Source organism: Mus pahari, chromosome 23 (assembly GCF_900095145.1).
Source record: "Mus pahari chromosome 23, PAHARI_EIJ_v1.1, whole genome shotgun sequence".
Taxonomy (NCBI): Eukaryota; Metazoa; Chordata; class Mammalia; order Rodentia; family Muridae; genus Mus; species Mus pahari.
Window position 1 is genome coordinate 3,639,878 of NC_034612.1, and position 10,421 is coordinate 3,650,298.

Sequence of the window (10,421 nt, forward strand, 5' to 3'; positions counted from 1 at the left end):
CATAGTACTCCTGTATTATACAGTACTAAACAGTGCTGCACAGTACTCCAGTACTACAGAGTACTCCAGTCCTACACAGTGCTGCATAGCACCACACAGTTCTACTGGCTACTACAGTAATCCACAGTACTACTACACAGTGCTTCACAGTACGATACACTACTTCAGTATTATACAGTGCTGCACAGCACTACACAGTACTACCGGGTACTATATAGTACTCCTGTACTACATAGTACTACACAGCAGTATGTAGTACTACACAGTATTCCACAGTACTAACAGTATTCCACAGTACTACATAGATTCTCCTCCCATCAACACCCATGTAGCAACACCCAGTAACGTCTGTCACACTCCGCCACAGTCGGCCTGCCTACCACCGGGCTAAACACCGCCCCCACTGCCCCCACTGCTGCCCAGCTGTCTGGAACCTCTACCCACCTCCGCCCCTGGCCTCACTTCACGGAAACCTAACTCCCAGGAGTCGAGGAGAGGAACACCTTCACTACCCTGGAGCTGCTGGTGCACAGCGGTTTCTGGACCCTCCCATGCTGCCCCACGGTCTCTGACCAGTGGGGTCACAGGAAGCCCGAGTGGGGAAATGGGCTGGACCTTACTCTGCCCAAGCACAAGCACGCTCCACAGCCCTCCGCCCTCCGGCCTGTGAGCAGGGCCATGGGACTTTAACAGCTTTGGAAGAAAATCCAAAGGCCTGAATTCTGACCCTAACAATACCATGTTCTGTCTACAACAGATACTTAAGGATGGTTAACCTCACTGAGCCTCTTGACCCTCACTGGGAGGCTGGGCCAATACTGGCTCCTAAGGTACAATTGTGAGGGTTCATTCCACATAAGGTGGAAATTTCCACAGCACCAGGCATCTAGCAAGCACTGGTATTAGGCACCAGCATCGCCAGCACTGTCAACACACACCGTGGCTGGCATCCGCCCTACTACACAGCATGCCCTCAAATCCACTGCTTCCCTCCAAAGCAACGGTCTCTGGAGACAATCTTGACGGGCAATTAAAGTTAAACAGTCGTACAAACGTGAGCCTATTCCAACAGGGGTGGTGGACTTATAAGAAGCCGCCTCTCTCCACACTCAGAGGAAAAGCAGTGTGACTATCTACACTCGAGGGAAGATTCTGCATCAGAAACTGACCCCGCACAGGAGCCTGGACCATGCGTGGGCTGTCCCACCTCTATCAGGTTCTGTTGTGGAAGCCACAGGAGTCTGCGGTACTCTGTTAGGACAGGCCAAACGCTGATACAAGCACCCCACTGTTACCGTCATCACCATCACCCCTGTCTTTGAGTTTCTAGTACTGTGACAAACACCGTGGCCAAAAGCCACTTGGGGAGGAAAGGGTTCTTCCTCTTACTCTTCCAGGTCAGGGCAGGAACCTGGAGGCAGGAGCTGTGGCGGAGGCCATGGAGGGGCGCTGCTTACCAGCCTAGGGATGGCCCCGCCCGCAATGGGTTGGCTCCACCCACAATGGGTGGGGCCTTTCCCCATCAATCACTAATGAGGAAATGCCCCACAGCCTTTGGCTTTTTTTTTTTTTTTTTTTTTTTTGAGACAGGGTACCACCATGTAGCCCTGGCTATTCTGGAACATGCTATGTAGATCAAGCTAGCTTCAAACTCACAGAGATCCCTCTGCCTCTGCTTCTGCCTCTTGAGTGCTGGGGTTAATGGTGTGAGCCACCACACCCTACAGGCCCATCCTTCAGAGGCATTTTCTCAATTGTGGTTCTCCCTTCTCAGATAACTCTAGCTTGTGTCAAATTGGCAAAAAAAAAAAAAAAAATCTAACCAAGACAGTCATTATCACTGAAGTCCCTACCAACGGCATCATCAACACCCATCTCATCAGCACCACCATCATCCCCCTCCCCATTATCCCCCTCCCCATCCCCACCATCACTATCACCACCATTATTACAGACCCATTTTCCCCAGAAAGAGACTCTCCAGTGAATGCCACAAGCCGGCGTTCACTTGAGGCTACTCCTGGGCTCTGCCCACACCTCGGGCAGTGGAGTAAGAATGCAGAGCCTGGGGCAGAGAAGAGAGACAGGCATGGGGCACCCAAGGCCTCAGTCCCCCTGGCCGGGTGCTCTAGGCCTGCCGTTCCTCATGCTGTCCTGCATCAGGACCTGAGTCTCCAACAGTCCCTCCACCCCTCACACCGTTGCCTTCTTCTCCGGAGAATTCTAGTTCACACGCAGAGGCGATAAGATGCCCGATGACTAAGCTGCTGGAATCCCGAGCATCTTCCAAACTTGCTGTCCAGGGGTAAAAGGTCTCGCTGAGAACATCTTGCTCCGCCCCACGGGTCCTTCAGCTCTGGGCTTCTGCTCCCTTTCCCACAACAGCAGGGTCCCCCAAGAGCACTCCCTGTCAGGGGGTGAAGTGGGCCTCCTCCCAAGCTTCCCCTCCCCCACCCCACCTCACCCCCAACCCCACCCCCATCTCCAGGGGAGCCAAGTGGAGGGCATTATGTGTCTCTCTGGTTTTGGTCTAGCCTAAGCTAGGTCCCTAGGGGGATAGCCTGGGCCTATGCTAAGTGAAAACCTCCATGAGACCCCTTTTGCTCAGCTCATTTGGGTAACGCTACAGGACTGGTTTCCGGTACAGGGCACAGGGAGAGTGTCCAGCACCACCCCAGTGCCAGGAACCATGTCCCCTAGTGCTCCCCAAGACTACTGGCCCCCTCAAATGGGTCTCACCTAAATGTCATCTGAGCGCCACCTTGGCACCAGAAGGGCTCCCAGCAGCCACTGCTCATGTGACACAGTCCCTCTAAATTTGTCTCTTGCTCAGAGAGAGCAAGACATCCCTGATGCCAACACAGGCCCTCTCTGTCACCGTCCTTCACACCCCATCCACAGTCAGGGCCCGGGAGGGCCAGGAGGCAGAGCTTGCCCCTAACTCGTGGGCAACTTTCTCTGCTTGCTTGCGGTCGCTCTGTCTACAGAATGAGGTAGTTGGATCCCATGAACCATATTTCCTTCCAGCTCAAACAAAAAGATTCCACGGATTCGGAAAACTCCTCATTTTAGCCAATATCCAGTGCGGGCCAGCGCGTGATTCATCCGCGACTCTGCCTAGAACAACTTCTCCCCTCCCCCCAACCTCGCAAAGCATTTCTCCCCTACCCCAGCCGCAAGTGGAGGCGGGTAAGAAGTCAGGACATCAAGCCCCCCTCCTGCCTGTCTGCCACTGGCATTTTTACCCGGCCTCAGAATGTCCCGAGCTGTGTCTGGAACAACTCAGGGGGAAGTCCCATCCCCCTGGGGATCCCGCCAGCAGGAGGAAACAGCCCCCAGAAGTGTGCGGAGAAAGTGCTGAGCCAGCAGGCGAGCAGGGGATGCTGTCCCTGGGACGGATCTGCCTGTTGGGCCCAGCTCCCAGCTCTGCAGGGTCAGCACTTCAGGGAGACTTCAGCCAAGGCGGCAGGAGAAGGGTCTGTGCTTCTCACAAAGCCCCATCTTTCCTGCTTACTGAAGATTTGTCGACCCAGCCTCCCGCGGTGAGGGAGAGCTGTGTTCCAGTAGAGACTGGAAAGCATTTGCTAAACTTCAGTGGCTGTCCTGGCTGGTTTTCTGTCAACTTGATACAAGCTAGTGTCATCAGACAGGAGGGAGCCTCAACTGAGAAAATGCCTCCATGAGATCCAGCTGCAGAGCATTTTCTCAATTAGTGATTGATGAGAGAGAGTCCTGCCCACAGTGGGCGGGGCCATACCAAGTCCCAGCGATTGATGGGGAGGGCCCCGCCCCGGGCCCCGCCCCCCACCCACATGCGGGTGCCGCCACCTCTGGGGCGGTGGTCCTGGGGTCTATAAGAAAGCAGGCTGAGCAAGCCATGGGGAGCAAGCCAGTAAGCAGCGCCCCTCCATGGCCTCTGCATCAGCTCCTGCCTCCAGGATCCTGCCCTGCTTGAGTTCCTGCCCTCACTGCTTTTGGTGATGAGCAGCAGTGTGGACCTGGTGGACATGGTGATTGGTCACAGCCACAGTGACCCTAAGACAGTGGCCACCGGTGACACGAAATCTTAGCAATCTACCAGTAGAAAGAAGTATCCTTATCTCTGAAAAGGTCATTTGCTATAAACAACAGTTGACACCTGGTTGCCCGGTGCCCTGAACAGCTCTCCGCCTGACCCTACCTGCTCTTGGGGTTGGAGGTGAGGTGGTGCGGAGTCAACAACACAGACTGGGGGAGTAGATAAGAAACGCCACAGCAAGCTCTTCTGGACGTTGCTGCAAGCTCCTTTAATATCCTCCACCAGCGCCGCCACTGGTCCCAAGAAAGCATCTCTTTTAAACAGCAGCAACTGATTGGCTGACATTGTCTGCAAGGCAGTCCTCAATTAGGTCCTCATGCAGGAGATGCTTTTGTGGCTGCCCAGGCCCCCAGCGTTTACATAGAGGCTGCTCCACTGTTCCCGCTATAATACCTCCTCGGAGCAAAACACTGAAACATGTACACTCAGAAGTACACCCATCGCTACCGTGAAGGCCATCATGGCCTCTCACCTCTACCCATCACCAGCCGACCATACAAACATTACAATCGCCAGCATCACCTTCTCTGCCATCCTCCAGGGTACCACACATCCCCCAAACCCAGGACTACTGTCACTCCTCCCCTCCCCCACCATCTCCTCCACCTTTTCCATTACACACGCACCACAGGGGCCTGTAGCTTGACTATCACAGACCCTCCCACACACTCCAAGACACATGCCCACCCATGGTCACCTACAGCTCAGGACAGGAGAAGTCTGAATCCACCCCCACAGACAGATAGCCCCTCTGGTCCTAGAGCCACATTGTCTTCCCTGAGCGCCAGCTGGATGCCCTGTGGTGCTGCCTCAGAGGGGAGAAAGAAAATCTCGAATGTTCTTGTCATAAAATGACCTCAACCTCTGAGGCAGGCGGATCTCTGAGTTCGAGGCCAGCCTGGTATACAGAGTGAGTTCCAGAACAGCCAGGGCTATGCAGAGAAACCCTGTCTCGAAAAAACAAAACAAGGGGCTGGAGAGATGGCTCAGCGGTTAAGGGCAATGGCTGCTCTTCCAGCGGTCCTGAGTTCAAATCCCAGCAACCACAGGGTGGCTCACAACCATCTGTAATGGGATCCGATGTCCTCTTCTGGGGTGTCTGAAGACAGTTACAGTGTACTTGTATACATAAAATAAATAAATCTCTTAAAAACAAAACAAGGGCAGGACAGTGGTGGCGCACGCCTTTAATCCCAGCCCTCGGGAAGCAGAGGTAGGTGGATTTCTGAGTTCGAGGCCAGCCTGGTCTACAGAGTGAGTTCCAGGACAGCCAGGGCTACACAGAGAAACCCTGTCTCGAAAAAAACAAACAAATAAACAAACAAAAAGTTAAAAACAAAACAAAAAATGAACTCAACCAAACCCTACCTCGTGGCAGTTTCTTACATATAACCATTTGTGTGAAATAAAGACTGTGTTTCTGTTCCAACCAGAGAGCCAGACACAAAGCGCTCTGAATATCTTTACTGGAGAATCAGTTTCTAGGCTGGGGCTGTAGCTCACTCTGTAGGGTTCTTGTTTGGCATGCGTGAAGCCTTGGGTTCCATCCCCAGCATCGCACAGAACCCAGTGTTTGCAGCTCATGCCTGTAACCCCAGGACTCATGGGATGAATGAAGGTGGGAGGCTCAGAAGAGCACCCTTCGCGACATGGAGGGAGGGCTTGAAGCTGGCGAGCTGCAGGGGGCAGGTTGAAAGCTAGACAAGGCAAGGAGGGGGATCAGAGTCCAGTCCTCAACCGGACCTGGTTGAAGTTATCATTTCTCTGCCACTCCCGTTTCCCTGTTCTCAGTCATTCTAAAAATGCAAACACAGCCGGTCTAGAGTGTGCACCCCGGTGCGGACACATGGGCATTTCTGAACACATTTCTAGAAAAGACTTTCCGATTCTCACCGATGCCTTCCAGGAGGATTGACTGCCTCCCACCAATCAGATGTACAGAGAACGAGGCCCAGGCAGCATGCGCTGAGAGTCATGGGAGAGACAAAACCCCGGGTGGTCTGTCCCAGATGCTGGGTCAGGTAGGTCTCCAACACAGTTCTGCATAGACTGGGCCGTGAGGAAATCAGCCCTTGGGGTTGAGATGCTCAACCTTGGGCTAGACAGGATAAGGACGTCCCCAGTCCCCAGCGTTCAGGGTTGTTGGATAGTGGAGAAAGTTGCTTAGGCAACTGGGGGAGGTGGGAGCTTGGAGAGGGAGACGGAAGTGGTTTGGTCTCTCGCCCATGGATTCCAGAAGATGGAGACAACTTCTCATGGAAGGGCTGCATGATTTTGCTTAGCAAAGAGTGCCTATAGCAGCCCTCAGCCCCAACTTAACAACGTCTCATGTGGAAATGGGTCGGTGGGGGGGAGCACTTGGGACGATCCCTGGCTAAATCCAGAGCAATCTTCATTCTCCCCTAAGTCAGAGACGCAGCTGAGGTCCAAAAAGGGTACTTGACTTGATCCAGAGGGCCCAGCCACGCAAGGGGCAGAGGCCTACCCTTCCTCCCAGGACCTACCCAAGGACCCACCTCCATCATAGATCTCTGGAAACCCTCAGGGCAGAAGGCTGGGCTCCAGAGTCCTGGACTCTCACCCACACGCTGCACCCGGGGTCCAACTCAGGTTTCATCCCTCACTGGCCCCCTGGAGTAGGCCACTCAGCAGTTTCCCTACCATAAGAGGAAGGTGGGTGGCCATGCAAGGTACTAGGCTGCCACGCACCACTCTGCCACATGGGTGCCCCTGGAGGTTAGGGGCCCGAGGGCAGCTGCATCATGTGAGCAGACAGACAGGAAGAGCCTGGTGAGAAGCCAGCTCCAGTCAGAGCCTTTGAAGACACTCTGGCAAACCACAAGAGACAAACAGTGAAGTTACCACAGGCTGCCCGGGGTCCTGAGGAAGTCTGAACTCACGGGCTTTGGGTTCCTCCCCTCAAAGCACTCATCCATTCAGCCATTCACCCACTCAGAGATTCATTCATTCACTCACCAATTCAGCCATCCACCCATTCAGCCATTCACCCTTTCATTTATTCATTCAGCCATTCAGCTATCCATCTGTTCATTCATTCAGCCATCCACCCATTCTTTCACCCATTCATTCACTCATCCATCCATTCATCCATTGACCCACTCATTCACTCATCTGCCTGTTCATTCACTAACTCATTTTACTTAAACCACTGGAGTAAGTGCAGGAAACTGACAGTAGAATTCAACCATCCACGAGTCAAAGCTTGATTCAGACACTTTCTGGCTGTGTGACTTTGGGCAGGTGACTTCATTTCTCTGAGCTTCTGGGTCTTTCCTTGGCAGAAGGTCAGTGACCTCAGTGCTTCTCTCAGCTTTGTGAGAAGTTGAGTGCACAAGGAAGAGCATTATCCCAGCACGGAAGAGGCTGAGGCAGGAGGATCCAGAGCTTGAGGCTGCCCTGAGCTGCACCCTGTCTCTAAACAAACAAAAGGCGGTCCTGGTCTGCGGGGGCGCCCAAGAAGGGGTGGAAATTCTAAAGTGAGACAGAGCTAGGAAGCTGGAGGCCTGGAGCTTCAAGCACAACTTACCCAGGAAGAGGTACGGGGAATATCCAACCTGTCCCCAACACCCCATCTATGGGCCCGGCTTTCAAAGGAGTGCCACACTCCTGATTAGCAGGGTTGGAAGGAAAAGTCACAAAGCCCGGGGGTCCCACAGAACCCCCATGAGAGCCTCCATTGCTGCAAGTAGTAACAGGCACAAAAAATATCCCCCTGAAGGTTCCAGGCTGAGCCTCCCAGCCCGGCAGAGCCTGCAGACTCACAGGCGTGGCATCCAGAGGCTCCAAGCCAAGGGCACGAACTGCTTAGGTCAGGGCGTGGATTAAACTCTGAGATTTAACCCAGGTCCTTGGGGACCTGCGGCAGACACCTCACACCCTCCCCCCAACTGTGCCCAGAGGTTGTCCCCTCCCAGACTCCTATAGAGGAAGGAACACAACCCAGGTTCCCTGAAAACTAACCCCAGGGTCCCTTAACTCCCCTACAAACAGCTTGGCACCTGGCCCAGTGGGGCAAGGTCTCCCCCCATCCCTATGGCCAGACATGGCTCCAGCTGCTGACCCAGACAACATTCAAGCACTGGCCAGGGTCACCTCATCCCCAAGGAGAGACAAGAAACAGCTGAGCGGTGACCCTTGACCTCATTGAACGCTCCACACTCACCCGAGGATGTGCGGACCAGAGGGCCAGTCTTTGCTCGGCCAGTCTCTCACCCCCACCCCCATGTATAGGGTCTCTGCACTGCCAGGATGGCAGCCTCAGCTCTGACGCCCCAGCCCCCAGGACCCTTTGGCTGCCCCAAGGAGGAGCTGCTTTAAGAGTCTCACTTAATTCAGGCCCCAGAACCTCTAAAGGTACCTCAGAGAAGAGGGGCAGCCTTCCCCCCACCCCACCCATCACAACCAAGCGCCCTCAGGAGGCCGGATCCCTGAAGAGACTCAGTTCCCACCTGGGCCATCGCTCCCATTCCAGACAGGCCCATTGCAGCCCAGAGGGGTCAAGTGACTTGCCCAAAGACATACAGCTGGGAGACAGCATTGAGATCCCAACCCTGTGTTCCTGTCACTGTGCCATCCCCCTCCCCCATCCATGCATACACTCACAAGCCCCACCTCACTCTGGGAAGGAGGAGGAGGCCTGGCAACAGCCGAAGCCCAGGTCCTACTACATCCCCTGCCTTCTACCACCTAGCTTAAGCCCCTGCCCCACTCCAGTTCCCTTGATTGAGGGAGGATCTTGAAGCCCTGAGAGAGAAGCCCCTGTCCCACCCCATCCCACCCTCTCCCCCCACCCCCACCCTCTCCCCACCCCACATCCTTCCAGGGAGGACCAGACAGTCAGCACAGGCACCTCTGGCACCAGGGTTCCTGGGAAGGCCGGTTTACGAGCTTGGCTATTTTTCACTGTGCAGCTGCTACCATAAACCCTGCCCCCCATCCCACCCTCAAGAGTGGGGGGGACAGCTGTAAAGGATCTCCAGGGCCCAGAGCTGGCGCCAAGTCCCCTACCCCCACACCCTGCTTGCTATTTCTGAGCAGCCGGAGAAATCTTGAAATTAAAACCTCCTGAAAGAGGGGCAAACCCCTGTTCCACTTCAGCGGAGGCCCATCCTTTCTCCAAAGCAGAACCAGCACAAGGTCTGCCCAGCTCCCACCTGGGCCTCACGTGGCCAAGTGTACTTACTCTAAAGAACGGAATGGAGAGATGGCTCAGCAGTTTAGAGCGCTGGCTGTTCTTCCAGGGGACCCTGGTTCAAATCCCAGCTCCTACATGGCAGCTCACAACCATCTATAATGCCAGTTCCAAAGGATCTAATGCCGTCTTCTGGGTCCAGCCACACCAGTGACACGCATAGTTCACACGCAGGGTTCACACATATGCACGCAGCCAAATGCCCACTTACATAAAAGAGATTAAGGGGTTGCTTTAGATCAACCTGATCTATTTCCAGAACAGCCGGAGGAACCCTAGGTGATTCTTTTAAAAACGTTTTTATTAGGCAGGTATGATGGCACACAACCTTTAATCTCAGCATTTGAAAGGCAGGGGCTAACCTGGTCCAGGGAGCCAGTGCTACATGATGCAACCCTATCTTAAAAGAAACAAAGGAAGGGGAGAATAAGATAAAATATCTATTCATTTACTTATTTTATGTGTGACTGATGTGCACGTGTGTGCACAGGATCCCTTGAAAGTCAGAAGAGAACGCCAAGTCTCTGGAACTGGAGCTACGGATGGATGCGCCACCACGTGGGTGCTGGGAGTTGAACCCCATCCTGCCAGCCCTTGACAGATAGAGAGGCAGTGATGAGGCCAGGGGCCAGAGGCTGGCCTGCCCCGCAGCCAGCACAGAGGAAGGAAAGCAGAAGAAAGGGAGGAAGTGACGCTCACTCACACGCACCCCCTTCCCCACCAATGCTGAAGCAAAAGATCAGGGGGCAGAACTGGGCCACAAAGCACAACCCTGCCAAAACAACATAAATCACATTTAAAAATAAAAATAAATAAAAACCTGACATGTTCTAAAATAAGTCAGCCAGTCCCCACAGTGCTGCAGACAGACCTGTGTTCAAAGGCAGTTCTCGAGGGCTGCGTGACCTCGAGCAAGTTGCTGCCCTCTCTGGGCTGCTGGTCTCCGTGGTGAGGGTTAGATGTGGCTATGTGGAGCCTGGTGTTTGTCTTCTCTCCCCCTTACACACGCGCGTGCACTGTTGGCTCATCAGCCATTCCCCATGTCGGGATGGCCTGGGGTATAAAAAGACAGCTCTCCCAGTGCTCTTCTCTCTCTCTCTCTCTCTCTCTCTCTCTCTCTCTCTCTCTCTC